General features: G+C 45.6%; 1 protein-coding gene and 1 long non-coding RNA gene across 3 annotated transcripts in view; one reads left to right on the top strand and one right to left on the bottom strand.

The window, feature by feature from the left end:
* The window catches only part of IGFBP2 (insulin like growth factor binding protein 2), a 116,210-nt gene that overhangs the window by 39,006 nt on the left and 57,411 nt on the right, over positions 1-19,793 (bottom strand). The gene's annotated exons all lie outside the window — the stretch shown is intronic.
* LOC128329787 (uncharacterized) lies at positions 8,254-14,258 on the top strand. Its single transcript, XR_008309787.1, has 3 exons — positions 8,254-8,661; positions 12,372-12,498; positions 12,964-14,258. It is a non-coding gene; the product is annotated as an uncharacterized LOC128329787 (long non-coding RNA).

Below are 19,793 nucleotides of genomic sequence, written 5' to 3'. Positions count from 1 at the left end.
TGCTTGTTGCTGAGCCAGAGTCACAGAGGGTGAATCATGTTGCACAGGCTGATCTCGAGAGGGGTGTTACAGGGACTGAGAAGAAGGCCTCCCTTCCTAGTGTGAGGGGGGCTCACGCCAATCGCGAACAGTTCCTGGTCTCCCATACGCGGGACCTTCTTGGTACTGAGAGCTGTATCGGGGCCTAGCATAATCTGAGTAGTCCGAACGATAGTCCAGCCTTTGTCTACCTGTTCACAGATCAGGAAATGAGTATCATCAGCTGGGCTGTCCATCTTGGATCACGTAAGCAAAGTCAAACTTGCAGTTATTTCAACTAATCAAGCCAAGCAGATCCTTACTGGACAACAGTAAGGAAAGAAGGGTAATGATGAGTAGAGGCAGCAGAGAAACAAGGGAAAATCTGCCAGAGAGAAGTGAAATTATTCTACAAGGTGATATCTTCAGACAGGCAGCCAGAAGCAGCATACAATGAGAAGGGAGGCAGGGAAAGTGCTCAGAAAACAAGATAGTGGTGAAATGACATAGGATTCATTCTTCTGCTAATCTACCACAAAGGAGGCTTTTAAAAAGAGAAACAACAAGAAAAGCCATGCTGGATCAGGTCAAAGACTCATCCAATCCAGTATCATGCCTCAGGCAGTGGCCAACCATGGGCATCTAAAGCATTTCCAGAGAGCTGCGAGTTAGAATTTGCCCCCCCAAAACAGACACAAAAAGTTGATTTTTTTAACCCAGACATAAATCGGGCCATGTTCCAATGTGTAATGAAAAACCAAAATTGTGTGTGAAGTGCTCCCTGATAACTCGCAGGGACATTGGGGTAAATCTAGCCAATATGTGAACGCACACCCTCCATTCCAGAGGAGAAGCTAACTAAAAAACCCATCTGGAAATGCTTCTGGGAAACCTGTAAATGGGGAAGAGAGTGCAAAAGGAAGTTAAGAAGCCATAGCTCCAAATTCCTCTGTGTGAGCAGTCTGTCACATCAAACCCAGCAGCACTAGGTCCATTTGGCTTCCAGTTTTTCAACTAAACCAGGAAGCATATTGATCTTCTTTACCATGTTTTGGGAAGAATGGGAAAGAGAAACTCTTCCATAACACTTTGCACATTAAAATTGCAATGAAGGTAGTAAAGCACACTATCACTACCAGAACTACTACTATCACTTCTTCTTCTTCCAGGCTACAGATACTTCAGCCTGAGACATCTGGAAGTTCATATACATAAATATTATACATAAATATATTATGTAATGTGCCTCTGCTTGGGACAGGAAGTGCTGAATCCCTAGGGGACTTCCAACAGAATTTACAGAAGGACTCCAATTCCCTTCATTGTTTGGAAAGACCCTCGCAGGACTAACTGCTCTTCTCTCTCTCTTTTGAAACTAAAGATAAAGCACACCAGTTGAGTGATTGAAAAAACCTCTTAAGAGTACAACTACTGAAAAAAAGAGGTCTGCTCTAGGCAGTAGAAGCCAAGTGAAAGTATAAGCACTTGCAGCTACTATATAAAATTTCATAGCTCCTAAAAATAAATCCAAGCTCTAACACACACTCACAAGCTTCCACCACTCTGTTAATTAAAAATCTGTATTGTGTTACAGCTGTTGCAGCAACCACTGCATCTGCTAGCATTTCAAAAACAGATACTCGTCTGGTTCAATTGTACTCTTGGGTTTATAGCTGCTTTATTTCTGTCTCTTGGACAGGTTTATTCCTTTCTCGGAGAAGCTCCACCCAAGGCTGGAATGAAAAGCTCAGGCCATGATAGTTTGTATGCTCTGAGTCAGGCATTAGAACAAGTCTCCTGCCCCATCTAAGCTCTGAAATCGATCCTAAATAACCTGGCAGTGGGTGCTTCTAGTCTGACTGCAGACATTAACACACTGACTCCAACTTGGGGGCAGGGGGATGGGAGCAAGAACCCAAGTTAAAACATCTTTCAAATGAGGGCAGAAAAGAAAAAGCAACCCTCTTCACCCCCAGTCATTCTTGAAACATTGCCAAAAACATTGCCAAAAGACTAAAAGTCAAAGCAATAGTTTAAAAAAATTGCAGTTTATCTCAGGTAGCAAATATCTCCTTTCCCATGATCCTGGAAAGCCACTACTAGTCTGAGTAGACAATACTGGGTTAGAAGGACCAGAAGTCTCTCAGTATAAGGTTGCTTTATATGTTTAAATGCTGCCCTGTTCTTCTCAATCACATGCATGTGCACACATGCACACAGACCCCTTCCTCCATCAATCCATTTTGGCTGTGGAAATGCTAGCTACAACTCTCCATTATTATGTTTAAAAGACGACAGCAACAAAAATCTGGAGTAACATTCAAATATCAGGTCTCAAAGTAGGTTAATATAAATATTTTAAATGGCACATGGGGACTCAAAATGACTTTTGAGCACCAGCTGAGGGTGTGTGTGTGTGTGCGTGCGTGCGCGCATGCACACACACATGTGCACAGACACACACAGTCTAGTGAAGGTCCCCCCTTCTTTTGAGGTGAATACTTGGCTACTATTGTTGCCAGGAAATCCAATTCTGGGGAGTACAGAGTGCACCCCACAATGCAATTGGAGACTGTATGCCCACAATTCCATTCTGGATATTTCAGTTCATAGGATCATGAACTCTTCACCTGTCCATATTTGCCAAAAGCTCACAGCTGGTTACTTGGGCCAATGTACCCCAAGGTCATAATAGCTAAGACTGCAAGGGGTAATCCCCAATCTCTCTCTATCTCAAGAGAAGCAATCAGCCAGCAAGTAGACCTAATTCAAATGGCACTCCTCAAGGGAAGAAAATACTCCCTTTTCTCAAGAGAGATAGCATTGACAGCATTCTCTACTGCAACTCAGATAAGAGTAAGCATTTCCTCATCATCAGTAGCTTATTTGACTGTCAACAACCAGAGCAGAGGCAGCTCTAATGAGCACCTGGAGTGGCATTTCCATTTAAAGATAAGCCTTAAGTCCACCAGCTATTCATATCTACACACTGACTTCCACGAATCACTCTTGCCTTTTATTTGGCAAGTCACACCCAAGATTGACCAACTATGAACTTCATTGTTCCACATGAGTTTCTGCCTCTCCAGGGAGAGAGCATGACTTATGAATTGCCTCCAGGAATGTTTTGGAGTATACGTTCTCCTGGCCACATGGCCTTGGAATCTGTATGGACCTTTACCCTGCTGGTTCTTAAGCTTGCAAGGGGTAGCCCTTAATTCCTCATCCTTTTTCCTGCAAGGAGACGTGCCAGTGCACCAACCTGCAAGTGCATTAAACACACCACCAGACTAAGGATAGGTAAAGGATAAGACTAAGGATAGGTATCTCCTGTCTCTTTGAGTCTCTTTGCCCCCTTTCTTTCTCTCTATTCTTGCCTTTAAGCACTTTCTACAGCAAACCTTAACCTGCAATTTGGACCCTAAGCTAAATCACCTTAAGTAAGACTCCAGTTTAGACTATTCGTTAAATTTTATTGCCTTGCCTAACTAACTTTTGCCTTCCTATATCCCAATTGACCCCTAAATACATCTGTGGTATTGCATTTCTGCCTCATTTTTTCCAATCACCAAACTTGCTCAAATTGATACTGGAACAGAATGGCTCCTTCAAGCCAAGCAAATCCCCCGACCTTAGACAAAAGCATAGTTGGAATGTTCAGCCAGCATTCCGGGGCAGTTCTGGTAACACCATACATCTTGAGCATATATTTGAAAGCTACAAGATAAAGGTGATTTTGGAACCAACATATCTGTTTCATCTCGGCTGAGCATTAGGATGAACTTCTTAAAAAGTTAAGAACAGTTAGACCATGGAACCACTAAGAGGCTGAGCACATGAGCAGCCCTACCCAGGCTTGGGCAGTCCTAGTGGGTAGACCTACCTGAATAGGGCTGCTCGTGTGAAGCACTGGGATCAAGGCTGAACCCGGCACTGCCTTGCCAGATAGCCTGGGGTTTTTTAACCCAGGCTTTTACCTGGGTTAAAGGGCACTTTATCCCAGGTCCAAGGTTGTGTGAATGCTCAGACTGCAGGCAGGTACAGAGCAGAGCCATCACTAGAGCCCCCTTCTCACAGGGGAATGCCCCAATGCACCGTGCTGCTTGCGCGGTGCATTCTGGGGCTCCTGGAGGCTGGGACTAGTTTTCCCGGCCTCCAGTGATCTGTGTTGTTTGGAGCGGTGTGGATCATGTGGGCACACCAGGTGTGCCAAAGAGGAGATCACTGATCATCTGAGGGAAGATAGGTTCATCCCTGCCTCCCCCCACCCCACCTGCCCTCCTCGCTCCTCTCATGGTTATGTGTACAACCTTAGTGACTAGTCCATGGTCACCCAGAAAGTGTAATGGCCTTTCCCCCATACTGCTGAGTGCTGGTATATTTTCCCATCCTGTTCAACTGAAGTGGTAATAGCTCAAAGTCCTACTGCTGGCAATGCATTCACACACTGGATGAAAAACAACTGGGACAACTGGAATCTACCCTCTTTCTTCTTGGAATTTTTTCATCTTCTTATGTGATTTACAGTAAATTTAAAAATTTGAAAGAAAGTGAACATCAATAGTGTCAGAGAACACACAAGGCCGACAAAGCTGCTTCCAAGTAGTCATATTCCCAGGACCATTTCACAAGACCACTTCTTTTGGGTTCATTATCAGTCCATGACATCTTTTACCCCCAGTTAGCCTAAAGTGAATATAGAAGAGGCAAAAAAGCTGTGCAAGTGCATCATCCATCTATTCAGATTATAATTTAGTACACACTTTTGCAAACATTTGCAGGCCTATTCAAAAAGGTCACCTTGGTATGCGGCTAGCCATGGGGAAAGCCTGAACATGTTAGCTCCCAGTGCACAGCAAGATGGTTGCATGCATTAACCACCAGGTACAGGATTCAGCTTCAGGCACACCACTGCAAACATCACTGTGTGGAGGACTGCAGCCAAAAACAAAACACTTTCTAAATCACCCGTCTACTCAATGCCTCCCATTCATGGAAGCTAAGTATCAGTAACCTTCTGTGCTAAGTCACAAAAGAAAATTCAACGAGATGTAGTGTTGTACTTCGTTACTGCTATTCAAATTTCACACACATCTCTATCATGCCACTGAGAAATGCTGCACACCCATTCCCGGGCTCTTGGCCAAGACTCCCTCCATCATTTTTTTTTAAACCATCCCAAAGACTGCTTCCCACTGTCCTGCCCTTTACCCCAACTTGTGAAGGACTCTGGCAGAGGTGGCAGGCATAGAAAGGGTGCCAGACCACAGGGAGTGGAGCAGAAGCTGCCCGCTGCTTGCCTGGTAGAGTGGCTTGGATGTTAAACCAGTCAGAGACAAAATGTTGGCGTGATAAATGGGAAGCATTCAATAAGCCTGTGCAAAATGCCCTGATTGTGAGTTGAAACCAGCATCTCCAAACCACATTTTATTACTCAGAGAGCCACAGCCCAAGAAGGGCTCTCTTTGTCACCAGCCCAATAGCTCTGATGAAAACCCCACAAAACAATGCTGGCTATACTCCAGACAAAACACATCCTAATCTGATTGCTCAAATTTCATGAATATCTGTCTGGTGTAGACTGGAATAATTGAGATACAAACCACGTAACCATTTTTTAATTGTTCCAGAAATACAGCACAGCACCATAAATGGTAATTCGCCCCCACATGAGGATTTCCTCTGTGGTTCTCATTTTATTTCCTTAGACAATCATACCAGCAGCGTGTGAACGTTGCTCATCTCAGCCACAAAACAGCACAAACAAATTCCTGGAGTGATGCATGAGGAGCAGCAGTCTAATGACATTATGAGCCCATTCTGACAACATGAGCTACCTGAGCAGGAGAGAATTAACCCAGGCAGCTCATGTCATCTGAGGAACATAGGAAGCTGCCATTTACTGCGTCAGGCCATAGATCCATCTCGCTCAGCATTGTCTTCACAGACTGGCAGCGGCTTCTCCAATGTTGCAGGCAGGAATCTCTCTCAGCCCTGTCTTGGAACTTGAAACCTTCTGCTCTTCCCAGAGCGGCTCTATCCCCTGAGGGGCATATCTTGCAGTGCTCACACTTCTAGTCTCCCATTCATAGGCAACCAGGGCAGACCCTGCTTAGCTAAGGGGACAAGACATGCTTGCTACCACAAGACCAGATCTCTTCCCTCTGAGCTACCAGAGGCCTCCTGAAACAGCTGCTCCAGATCCAGATAGTCCCGATCTGATACCCAGGTAAAACGTGAGGTAGGAAGAAAATGGAGCCCAGCCTATTTCACTTTTTAGTGGCTGTGCTGCTGCAGCTTGCAGCGGCCATTTTAATCACAGAGGTGGGGACAGAGAGGGGCCAGGCAGAGCTGAGCTACTGCAATGTTGAGGGCATTAGTGTCGCTGCTCACGCAGTGCCGCGTGAGATCCCAGAGGACCCAGTGTGAGTTTCCCCCCTCCCATCTAGGTTCTAGAGCTTGCCGCAGCACTGATCCTGCCTTCCCCCCAGCCCAGCCCAGCCCACTTTAGTCGTGAGGACGACCTTTATAGTTACAGACACTTCCACTGCAGTTCTATCCATAATGATGTAATATGGGGTAGATACTGCTGAAGAAAGTAGCTCTGGCTGTGCATGTTGATGCAGCTTTGCCTCTTTGGGCTGCAAAATACATCAGACAACATCACATCATGCAACTATGTTGGGGTTTCTGCCCGGAGCAGTAAGGGCTAAAACAATGTAAATTCCCTAACTGTCATCAAACTACATTTCTGTTGGAGAACATGATAATGCCATATAGATCAAGTTGCTGTAGAGTACTCTCAGAGGAGTTTTTATAAGCTGGCCTCCATATCCCCATTTACACAAATACACTGTACCCTGCAGACGAAATATCTGCCTTTGGCAGCTAACATGGTCACAAAGATAAACAAGTGTAGTCACAGATTTTGGACTAAGAACTACAAGGATACGTAAGGAGGAAGAAAGAAAGAAAATAAAGTCTGTGGCTATTCCCCCAAGAACAGAAATGCCTTTCCAGATTTTGTGTGTGTTTATAATAAATGTCCATAGTTATTCATTGGACACACCATACTTGGGCATTTTTATTCAAATAGTGATTTGGTTAATGGAAATACCAGATATACCCCAAGACTCAAATGGTACTATTGTGGTGGTGTTGGGAAAATGCAATTATTCAGCTAGATAACATATGCATTGCTTTATATGTGCCATGTTGGAAGCAGTGGAAGGAGTGTCAAAGCCTTCTACTGGATAATGACAGGTTGTTTACCTGTAACTTGGGTTCTTCTAGTGGTCATCTGTGCTCTTACACGATTGGGCTGTGTGCCTGCGCAAAGTCCTCGGAGTTTTTCCAAGCTAAATTCCTTCTATAGCATTTAGGTGGTAGCCCCACCCCCTCTGGTGATATGCAGCTGCACGCGACTCCCTCCTCAGTCTCTGAGTCCGCTATCTGAAAAAGACTAAAGAGGGTTGTTCTTCAACGTGGTCTCTGTGCTCTATACGATTTGCACCCTGTGCCAATCTTACCTGAAGGTGGGAATTAGGTGAAGAGTGACTGCAACACTACAGTGCCAAAGCAGGCATCCTTGCAGGCACAAACATCTAGAGCATAGTGTTGCATAAAGGAGTAATGTGACACCCAAGTGGCAGCCTGGCAGATGATGTTGAGAGGAACGGATCTGTCAAAAGCTGAAGAGGCTGCCATGGCTCTTGTGGAATGAGCTTTGATCAAGGGCGGAAGGGGTTGTTTTGTGATCTGATAGCACAAGGTAATTGTACGTATGACCCAACGAGATATAGTCTGAGGAGAAGCTTGTGTACCTCTATTAGGTCCAGAGTGTGCAAGGAAAAGGAACTGAGAGGTATGCCAGTCAGCAGTCCAATGAACATAGAATGCTAGGGCACAGCTTATATCCGGAGTGTGAAGGCGGTGTTGAGCGTCATCCTCTGGATTGGGGAAGAACACTGGCAAGGTACATGGGTGGGAATGGTGAAAGGCAGAGACAACCTTGGATAAGAAGGAAATGTCTGTACGGAGTACGACTTTATCTTTGTGGAAAGTCAAATAAGGTGAATCTACTCCGAGAGCCCTAAGTTCACTAACACACCTAGCGGAGGTGATAGCGACAAGAAAGGCAACCTTACATGATAGTAAGTCAACTGAGGCAGAGGACAGAGGTTCAAAGGGAGGTCCCATGAGACATGTAAGTACGAAGCTGAGGTCCCAGGTCAGAGCCATGATGGGAGAATCTGGATATAAGTGAGATAGTCCTTTCAGGAATCTTTTTATTATAGGGTTGCGGAACCAGGAGCGAGAGTGTAACGGGGAATGGGCGACAATGGTGGCCAAATGGACTCTCAGTGACAATAATTTCAGGCCAGATTCCTTAAGGGCTAGGAGATAGGTGCAGATGTGTTGAGCAGACACCTGTGTAGAGGAAACATCCTTGGATTCTAGAAACATAAGAAAATACTTCCATTTGTGACTGTATGATTTTACTGTTGCAGGTCTGTGAGCTGCCGAAAGGACTCAGAGTTCTAGTGGGAAAGAGGCTTGATCCACCATGCATGAGACGAAGTTGTGGCAAGTCGGGATAGAGAAGATACCTGGGCTGCTGGGTGAGAAAATTAGGAACCTCTGGTAAGTGCTTGTAGAGACTGTTGAAAAGCTGGGGGAGGCGAGGTAACCAAGGCCTCTTGGGCCACCAAGGGGTAATGAGGATGCATTCCGGTTGGTCTTGGACAATCTTTTGTAGGATTCTGGAGATCAAGGGTATGGGTGGGAAGAGGTAGGCTGAAAGACCTGTCCAAGGGATGGCGAAGGTGTCGCACAGTGAATTGTGGCCTAGGCCCATTCATGAGCAGTAGAGACAGCATTGCACATTGAGAGGTTACGCAAAAAGGTCTATTGTTGGTCAGAACCAAAGGTGAAAGAGAGAGTGTAGTGTTCGTCAGTCTAGTTGCCACTCGTGGGAGGTAGTGCCGATCCTGCTGAGGGCATCTGCCTGTATGTTGGTCTTGCCCTGGATGTGGATGGCAATGGGAGTGATGGAGTGTCAGATGCATCAGAGCCAAAGCTTCATGGAGAGGCGTAGCAGCATAAGAGAGGATGTACCTCCCTGCCTGTTCAAATACACCACCTTTGCCGTGGTGATGTCGGTTTGAATCATTATTGTGAAGCGAGCAATGAGAGGAGGAAACCCCTTCAGGGCTTTGAAGATGGCTAGGAGTTCTAAAAGACTGATGTGATGAGAGGCATCGGTTTTGGTCCATTGGCCATGGAGGTTGAAGATATGGGCACCCCAGCCCCATTCTGATGCATCTGTAGTGAGGATGAATTGGGGCTGTGGAGGGTGGAATGGGGAGCTGACAATGAGGTTGTTGGGGTTGTTCCACCAAAGAAGAGAGTGACGTACTTGTTTGATCTAAGATCGTAAATAAACAACTAACTAACTAACTAACTAACTATGTAAGGGGATCCATAGATGGCGAGCTGAGGAGTCTGAGTGAGGAAGAAAGCTCTGGAGGAACCATTGTTGTAGGACCCAGGATCTGAGGCACCCGTGAAGAAGAATGTGAGTTGTAGAAGCCAAGGAACCTAGCAGCTGCTGGATAACTCTTGCTGTGTGGCAGGGGCGAGAGAACACCTCTGTCGTGAGGGAGATGATTGCTTTAATCCTCTGGTCTGGGAGGTAGAGTTTCGCCTGGACAGAGTCAAAAAGGAGGCCCCAAAGCTCTATGGACCTGGTTGGAGCAAGTTTGGATTTGGTGTAGTTTATCTAGAGGCCCAACGCGTTCAGGAGAGTGACCGTAGTTGTTAAGGCCTGGCTCAGATTTTGGAGATTGTTCACTATGAGGAGCCAGTCGTTTAAGTACGGGAAGACCTATATCCCCTGTTGCTGCAAGTAGGCGACGATTGGGGCCATGCACTTTGTGAAGATCCTTGGTGCAGAGGCTAGACAAAGGGTAGCGCCCGGAATTGATAGGTGTTTCCTGCCACTGTGAAGCGAAGGTATCACCGGTGTTGGGGTCAGATGGCTACATGGTAGTAGGCATCCTTCAGGTCTAAGGAGGTGAACCAAGCCCCTTTTGGGAGGAGGGCTAGCTTGGTAGGAATGGTGACCACTCTGAAACATTTGTAAATAACGCATCTGTTGAGTTTGCAGAGGTCTAGAATAGGTCAAAGGGTACCATCTGGTTTCAGGATGGTAAAGTAAGTGGAGTGGAAACCTTGAGAAGATGAGTTTAGCACCAGCTCTAATGCGTCCTTGTTGAGTAAGGATTTGATTTCTGAGAGGAGGGCGGGCGTGGGTATAGTCACAATTGGGGAATTGAACAGAGGAGGGAGTTGAAACTTCTATTGCTTATCCAATCCTCACGATAGTGAGGACCCATGAATCCATGGTAATGTGTTCCCAGGTTGAGAGAAAGAGGGATAGACTGGTCCCCCACCTGAGGTGAGGCCGGGAGTCATTGCCATTTTGGGACAGCAGGTGAGGGTCAGGATCTGAGCACCCGTTGGCTGTGAGAAGGAAAGGACATATGCTTCCTATAGGGTTGGTATCTAGGCGCACAAAAGGAGCAATCAGGCTGTTGTGTCTGATTCAGCGGGCGTTAAGATTGGTGCTGCTGCCATCGTGAAGGCCAGTAAGGGCGAAAGGCAGGAGACTGGAAGCTCATAGAGCATGCGGTATTGCAAAGACGTTGGGCTTTCTATAAGGTTTCATCCGTCTTCTCTCCAAAAAAGGCTTTGCCTTCAAAAGGCTAAATCCTCGATACATACTTGCACTTTGTGAGTTAAACCAGAAGCATGTAGCCAGACATGTCTACGAATAGCTATGGAGGTGGAGTGTCTGACTGCATGAAGTTCTTGTTTTGCTAACTGTGCTGCTTCTCTGAGGAAGACCTTAGCTGGGTCTTTGTCAGGAGGGAGATGGTGTAGGAAGGGGGCTAGGCATTCCCAGAGAAAGTGGTTATATTGAGCATTATATGCCTGGTAGTTGGCGATCCGAAGATGCAGGTTGAAGATAGAGTAGAGTCGTCTGCCAAAGGTATCCAGCTTATTTCCCTCTTTATCTGGTGGGGCAGAGGCTGGGCGCCCTCTATTTTTCAAGGAGGACTCAACAACCACAGAGTTAGGAGCTGGGTGTTTAAGGAAGAAGTTAACTGTCTGTTTTTCCTGGGTATGGACTCTATAAAAACTTTCAAGTGTCTTAGTAGGATGGGGTAGAGATGAGAGTTTTTGCGATGTCCATGAGGGCAGAATTCATAGGAAGAGACATGGGAGCATGTGTATCTGCCTCAATAAGACTGAAAAGAGGCTCAGGATCCGCCTTGACCTGTTGCAAGAGTTGTACCCCTAAGGAGTTAGCCATGCAAGAAATGTAGCCTGCATAAATCTTATAGTCCTCCGAGGGAGAACTGGGTTTTAGGTCAGACAAGAGTTCTTGTGGAGATGATCCAAGAGAAGCTATATCCGAGTGAGATAATTTGATGTCAGGATCTTCATAGTCAGAGTGTTGATCAGATTATTCACCCTCAATGGGAATGGGCAGGTCAGTGTCCTTTGGGGTCTCAGGGAGGTTCTCATGTCTAGTGTCAAAGTGGGTAGAGGTTGGAGGGTGGGCCAGATGATTTTGTGGTGGAATCTTAGGTGGCAACAAGGAGGTGGTGGTCTTTGTGTGTCAGTGGACTGTGAACGAGGTATGGTAATCCTAGGAGGTAGAGCTGTGGTTGGTGGTCTAACAATAGTGTGCTGTGGAGATTGAGAGCGGTCCCTATGGGTTCCCCTGTAATCCCACTGGTCCAAGCTGGGATGTGTAATGTCGAGAAGCTAGGTAAGTAAGATGTCGTAAGGGCTCACAGGAGTCCCATTGTCTGGAATGGTAAAGTGGCTCTGATGGTGGAAAGGAGTGATTGTGTTGGTGGTCATCATAAGTGGAATAATAATGGTCCTGGTAATATGCACGTCAGGGTTGGCTACGGTCTCTATGTGTGTGTTCAGGGTGTAGCCTCTCAAATTCAGAATTGAAGTCCTCTTCCATGAAGTTGGCTTTGGGTTCGTAGGCTTGTTCCTCTTCTTCAGCGTTCAGTTCTGAAAGGGGGTCGGGCTTGTAGACTGGATCTTCGGTTTCAGATGGAGCAGCAGGAGGGTCTTCGGTATCGAGGCAGTCCTCGGATTCGAGGATGTCTGGGGCATTACCCGAGGTGCTGTTCTTCGGGTTCGAGTGGCTCATTAGAGGTTAACTTGCCCTTTTTCTTCTTGGCAGGAGGTTCGGGCAGGAGGGGAAGCTTCTGCTTAAGAGCTTGTTTGGTGTCTGAAGCCTGTCGTGGCTTCTTTTTATTTTTTAGGGCTAGAGATGCCATGGATTCCTTTGGGTTCAATGTCGTCGGGATCGAAGTGGACGGTACGGTGGGAATGGTAGGAGCCATAGGCTCTGGAAGCAGTTTGGGTCCTGGCACCGAGGCGCCGAACAAGGTAGGAGATATGGGTAAGCACTGGCGGGGAAGCACTGGCCATCACCTGCATAGTAGAAGGCTGAGAGGCTGCCTCAGAAGATCTCAATACCTGCTCCCAGAGCCAAGATCTTAAACGGGAGGCTTGGCTGCTCTTAGCCTGTTTGGTGAACTTTGCACAGTGTGTGCTGGAATCTACTTTATGTGCCTCGCCAAGGCAAAAGAGGCAGCGATTGTGTCAGTCAGTGGAGGGGATCTTAGCCCTGCACCGGACACAGAGTTTAAATATGACCTTGCCGGCCATAAGATGCAAGGGGGGGGGGGGACACTGAGCCCCGAAGGGCAGGGAGAGGAGGGATGCAATGTAAAGTGATGTTGTTTTAAAATGTATTTTAATTGGTTTTAAATAGTTTTAATCATTTTTGAATTGTTTTTAGTATTGTTTTTAGTATTGTTTTAATTGTGGGTTTTATGTCTTTTTAAAAAGTTGTTGTATACCACCCAGAGCCTCTGGATGGGGCAGTTTATAAATGTAAGAAAGAAAGAAAGAAAGAAAGAAAGAAAGAAAGAAAGAAAGAAAGAAAGAAAGAAAGAAAGAAAGAAAGAAAGACGCTAGCAAACAGAGAGAAGAGATGACAAAATCAAAAGAGAAAGAAAGAAAAGAGCAAGATTAGAAGGATAATTATTTGGAAAAGGCAATTTAGCTTGGAGCTACTCGAAGAGAAGTCAAACTGTGGATGAAGAAAGACTGAGGAAGGAGTTGCACACACAGCTGAATATCACCAGATGGGGCAGGGCTGCTGCCTAAATGCTATAGAAGGAATTAAGCTTGGAAAAACTCAGATGAGGTCTCTGCGCAGGAGCACAGCCCAATCGTATAGAACTTAGAGACCACGTTGCAGAACAGCTGTGACTAATGAGTTGGGCCACCAACGGAGGAATAGAACAGAACTTCCCATACTGGGGCTGGAGGCAACAGAGGGCCTGGAAGGAGAGATGCTATCTCTGGGGAGACTCTAGGCTAGCACTCTATTGGCCTTTCCAAAGGAAAAGTGGGAGACTGGAGTAGAGCAAGAAGACAGTACTGGAGAAGGCAAGGTATGCAATGATCAAGGCTGGTGGGGATGGAAACAGCTCCTCAACACACTTTCTACACCTTGCAGCTTGGGAAAGAGGTCTGGGATAAGAGATGTGGGGGGGCAAGAAAAGTTGCTTGGGGCACTTTGTGAGCTAAGATGGGGGACAGCAGCCCACCATGCAGTTCTTGCCAACAGACTGTTGGGGTGGGAGGAAGCCCAATCTACATACAGTGAACTCAACCCAGAATAATCCTTTTGGCATTCCTGCTAGTGAGTTCTCTTCATATTGATGTCTATATGTTTGCAGTAGTTTGAGCTTCTGATCCATGTCTTGCCAAGCCTTGTGTTAGGAGTCCCCTCTCCTCTGATCTTGAAGTAGCATTGTTAAAAGCTGCTTACAGCTCAGCAAAAAATAGTAATTTTAAGCTAAGGATATACAACAACATCTGAAGATTTTTTAAAAGAGAGGGGAAAACAGGAATTAAAAACCCCACAACCTGTGGAAACAGAGCAATTCCATGGAGCAATTGCTCACCAATCTTCCAGCTGGGATGAACAGCAGCTATTAAAAAACAGGCAGAATCTACAAAGAGGAAGGGTTTAGTTTAAAGGTTTATTGCCCTGAGAAGCTTTCATAGTGCTTTGTCTGTCCATACTGGAGAGGCTGGAGCTTCAATTGCATTTTATTATTACACACACTAAAAGGGTTATGAATCAGGTCTGAAAGGAAATGGAAAGAGAAGATGGAATATATTGGATTCAAATGATCTGAAAATTTCATGTGGATGCTCCATAAAAAGTGTGCTAACAAAGGAAGGCAGTTCCAAAGGGCTGGCATGTCTTGCTCTAAGCACTGTAAAAACAAAGATACTAAAACATATGTTTCATTTTATAAAATGTATTAAATTAAAATATCTATAAACCACCTCCTTTCACCCAATAGGATCCACAAGGCAGCTTAACAAAACAGAACAAGCAAGGACGGTATAAAAACAGAATTAACAACAACAACAATAACACTGTTCAACATACAACAGCACCGTTACATCATAAAACAAGAGAAGTTTTTAAAAAAACCAAAGCCAGACAGGGCATAAGGACAAGCAATGATCAACAGACCCCAAATACCCTCTGACATAGCAGCGTATTACCAAAGTGCAAAGGTACCCAAGTGGAAAACAAGGGCTCCAATGAAAACAAGTTCTCTTTTTCCTCTGCAAGCCCAGTTTTCAGGTTGCCCTCCATTCCCATCTGAAAAGCCATGCCTGAAGGTTAGAGGATCCTCCCGAGCAACATTCATAGGAACATAGGAAGCTGCCATATACAGAGTCAGTCCACTGGTCTATCTAGCTCAGTATTGTCTTCACAGACTGGCAGCGGCTTCTTCAAGGTCACAGGCAGGAATCTCTCTCAGCCCTATCTCGGAGAAGCCAGGGTGGGAACTTGGAGCCTTCTGCTCTTCCCAGAGTGGCTCCATTCCCTGAGGGGAATATCTTACAGCGCTCATACTTCTAGTCTCCCATTCATATGCAACCAGGGCAGCCCCTGCTTAACTAAGGGGACAAGTCATGCTTGCTACCACAAGACCAGCTCTATCTCTTCAATGTTGTATAAGGGGAGACTGGCAATTCCCTTGGGCACATGCTAAAGTGAACATAGGAAGCAGTCTTATACTGAAGCAGTCTTATACTGAGTCAGACCATTGTCCATTTAGCTCGGCAGTGACCCTGCAAAGTTTCAGGCAGAAGTCTTTCCCAGCCCTCACTGGAGAAGCCAGGAATTGAACCTGAGACCTTCTGCATGCAAAAAGCAGTTGCTTTCTCATTAAGCTATGGCCCCATCCCTCAAAAAAGTGTCTCTTTTGTGTTGGATTCTGGCCTGCAAAATCTATACACATGTTGAGATGTCATGGTTATTTTATTAAGCATAAAATGAAATATTCAAATGTGAAAAAGAAAAAAGGTTAGCATTATGTTATATTGCAACAAGAACTTTAAATTGGTTTTAAGAACAAAAGCAGCATCTATCTGATCAGTTTGGTCAACTTATTGAATTTGAACATCCTTAATCAGGTTTTCTTCTTTATATTCATTACAGTAAAAAACACTGCAAAATGTGAATACTACTAAAGTTAAGGTAGTGACTGTCCTTTGGACTGGACTCCCAACTGCTAAGTGCTATTCTTGTTTGATCACTGAAGAAATACTGAACTTTGAAACTTGTTCCTATATGCCAAAACTTTCTTTTGCAAAGGAGAGAGCAAATCCATCAGAATGACACAGCCCCAACAAAGTAATCATTACTGAGATCTAAACAGGGCCATAGTAATATCAATATCCAAGTTTGTGAAACTAAGTCAGTTCTATTCTCTGGAACCAAGCCTGCAAACCTAAACATACTTAACCAAATTCCAGGGAAATCAACAAAAAAATTCCTCCTATGTAACCATCTGTGTATAGGATCAAGCTGCACGGCATAGTTTATGTTGCTGGCTGCTTTCTTTAATTTCCAAATTCTACTCCTCTTTGAACAATACCACACATCCCCCTTCCCCTCCTCTGCAAAACCTTTAAGCCACAAGACATCACCAGAAAGCCTCACACAAGCTGCAGAATGAAGTGGTAGAATGCTAAAACAGAATGGACAGTACCACTTCAGAATGTAGGTAGGAGATAACATATGTGAATGCTTCCCCTACATTAAAACATCCCTGTATACAGAAAACCAGCAGAGACAGCTAAGGACTGGGCTAGAACCTTTATCCCTTATGTCACTATCTTCTCTTGAAAGGAATTTATTTTACATGGAGTTGTTGAAAGTGGTATCCCCCACCTATAGTGGGACAGTCCATTCTCTTGCATAGCTAAACCAAGTCCAGGACAGTGGCATTTCAGACTACTGAATCAGGTGGTATCTGGCTCCCACATGTGCCTGGAGATCAGCTGCCTCTACTGATGGGGCAGAACATCATCAAATTCAGCAGGAACTGTTCTGGGTCACATCCCAAACTCCCTTCCAGCCTAAAAATGCTTAGTTGCCTACAGCAGTGTTTCCCAACCTTTTTAATCTAGAAGCGTACCTAAATAAAGTTAAGTAAGAAAGAGTTAGGTACACTGGCCTCTGAACAGATTTTTTTTTTTTTTTTTGGCAGCGGTAAAGCTGCTGCATGATTTATTTCAAGTCAGCTCCAAAAACAGAACAATTTAAAACGAGGGCCAGCTAGCTCCCTTGTGCACTGGGATGCTTGTTTCCCAGTGCATTATGGGATGAGTCAGCTTCATTGCTGTACAGTTATTTATTTAAGCAAACTCCAAAACAGGGGGGGGGGGTATTTAAATGCACCACTTTTAGACTCCGCTCATTCCCTTGTGCTACAGGAGCGATGGGTCCTTCCTGGTGCATTATTGGGGGAGGGGGAGTCAACTCCCTGGGGAGGGTGCTTAAACATCCTGCTTTTGAAGCTGACCCAGTCACACTGGTTGGGAAACACCGCCCTAGAGGCAACTATAAATCTCAACAGGCAATCAGGGAAGTGGCCTTTAACCATTCCGAATGACCTCCTAAAATGCACACTTAAGTTACATAGGACATTTGTTACTTGTACTTTTGTAGTTTTAAAAAATTAAGATAGCAGTTGGTGTGTGGTGGCGTGAAGGGGGAATTAGGATGGGGATCACGGTCTACATGTCTAAAACTATGCTTTTAGATACACATAAAAGTATGCATAAGTTAATGAATGAAAAAGAAACACTGGTCTTACCATTAAGGGTTCTTTTTCACAGTGTATGGAGATCATCCTTTAACATGGGTTATGCATTTTTTACTACTACTACTACTACTACTACTACTACTACTACTACTACTACTACTGGAACCAACATACTCCCTGTAGACAGGACCAAAACAGAAAGTGAAAGAGGCCAGTTCCTGCAGGCAGGCAGAGCCAAAACCCCAGTTCCAGGGCTGGTGCATAAAGAAGTTGAGTGAAGAAAGCTATAACAGAGAACAGGCAATAAGACATGAAAATAGTCCCAAGGATATTGGGTACTTCCCTGAAAACTGCATATACTGTGAGCTGCCACCTTCCCAAAAATGAGACCCAAGCCCACGGAAGACACCCGATGAAAACACATCTACGAGTCCTTCCCAGTGTTTCTTTTTCCATAGTATAAGAGTCATCCATTAACATGAGACATGCTGAAGCAGTGAAGAAGAGTGAGAGATGGAAGAAAGGATGTGTCTGTACTACCTGCTGGAGGATGGTATGCTCAAATGCTGCTTCAGTGGAGCGGAAAGAAGCAATTTTATAGTGCCTAATGAAGGGTGTGATTTAGGACCAGGTTGCTGCCTTACAAATTTCACCTAATGGTGTGTGGGCAGAGAAAGCTGCTGATGTGGAGGTGCTATAGGTAGAATGCACACTAATGCCAGAAGGAATAGGAAACCTCAGAGAGTAGGCTAAAATGACGCATGCTCGCAGTCACCAGGAAAGGGTAAGCAACAGCTTTGTGCCCAAAGACAAAGGATGAAAGGAGACAAAGAGGGAACAGCAAAAATCTTTTGCGTATTGAATATAGGTACAAAGAGCCCTTCGTACATCAAAGGTATGCCAAAGCTTCTTTGGGGGGTGAGAAGGTGAGGGACAGGAAGAAGGAAAGACGAGGTCTTGAGATCTGTGAAAGGTGGAGTTGAATTTTGGCATTAAGGTGGGATCGAGCTTGAAACATAAATAGGTTGAAACAAACATAGCTCCAAGAGTCCTCCAAGGGCTCCAAGTTCGAACACCCTACGGGTCAAGGTGACAGCCACAAGGAAGAGGACATTGTAGGACCAGAGTCTGAGAGGAGCAGTGCACAGTGGCTCAAGAGGTGCCTTAGTTAAGGCACTGAGCACCTTGTTGAGGCTCCAAGATGGACATCTATGAATCAAGGGAGGAGCTATACTGCATGCTCCCCCGAGAAAGCAATGGATGTGAAGGTGAAGCAAGGTGGACTTTGGGGCTGAAAACTGGAGGATGGAAGCAAGGGCAGACACCTGGCATCTGAGGGTACTTGGCTGAAAACCCATGTCCAGACTGGCCTGGAGGATTTCAAGGGTTTCTGTAACACCTGACCTGAGTGTGTTACGATGTTTCCAGTGTGCCCAGCAGGAGAAGGCTGCCTAAGTAGATTGGTAAATATGGCTTGTTGATGGGTGACAGGAAGCCAGGATGGTATCAAAAACCGCAGATGAGTAATTTTTCTTGGCTAGATAAAAGCGTTCAACTTCAAGGTACAAAGTTGGAGCCACTCTGGGTCTGGATGACATAGGAACATAGGAAACTGCCATATACTGAGTCAGACCATTGGACTATCTAGCTCAGTATTGTCTTCACAGACTGGTAGCGGCTTCTCCAAGGTTGCAGGCAGAAAGCCCTCTCAGCCCTATCTTGGAGAAGCCAGGGAGGGAACTTGAAACCTTCTGCTCTTCCCAGAGCAGCTTCATCCACTGAGGGGAATATCTTGCAGTCCTCACACATCAAGTCTCCCATTCATATGCAACCCGGGCAGACCCTGCTTAGCTATGGGGACAAGTCATGCTTGCTACCACAAGACTCTGGTGGAGAGCTGGTCTGGTGGAGAATGGGACCTTGTAAGAGAAGGTCTGGATGGATGGGGAGATGTCAAGGGGACCTGAAGAGAGGACCATCAGAGAACCAGGGCCTCTTGAGCCAGTGGGGAACAATCAGGATATCTGCTTGTTCTGCTTGTAGCTTCCACAGGCATTTTCCTATGACTGCTGTTGGTAAGAAGACATAGAGAAGTCCAGGGGGACAAGGTGCTGAGAGAGCATCCATGGCTTCTGCCAGTGGAGAGTGTAGCCTGGTGAAAAATCAGGGCAGAAGATGGTTCTGCGGAGTTGCAAATAGGTCCACCTGTGGTAGCCCCAGTGCCTGGGTCATGTGTAGGAAAACATCGGGGTGCAGGGCCCAATCCGCTGGGTTAACTACCTGGTGACTGAGCCAGCCAGTCTGATTATTGGCTACTCCGCTGAGATGAACTGCAGATGGGCTTCTGTCCAGCAGAATAGATGGGAGGATTCTGCTGTCAGAGTGGGAGATTTGGTGCCTTCTTGTTGACTGATGTGAGATTTCACACTTACATTGTCCATGCAAATGAGGACATGGCTGTCGTTCACAAGTGAGAGGAACTGCTGGAGGGCTAAATGGATGGCACAAAATTTCAGCCAATTGCTGCTC

The sequence above is a fragment of the Hemicordylus capensis genome, chromosome 1 (genome assembly GCF_027244095.1).
Source record: "Hemicordylus capensis ecotype Gifberg chromosome 1, rHemCap1.1.pri, whole genome shotgun sequence".
Taxonomy (NCBI): Eukaryota; Metazoa; Chordata; class Lepidosauria; order Squamata; family Cordylidae; genus Hemicordylus; species Hemicordylus capensis.
The sequence above is the reverse complement of the archived record's forward strand: the minus strand, read 5'-3'. Positions and strand labels throughout refer to the sequence as shown.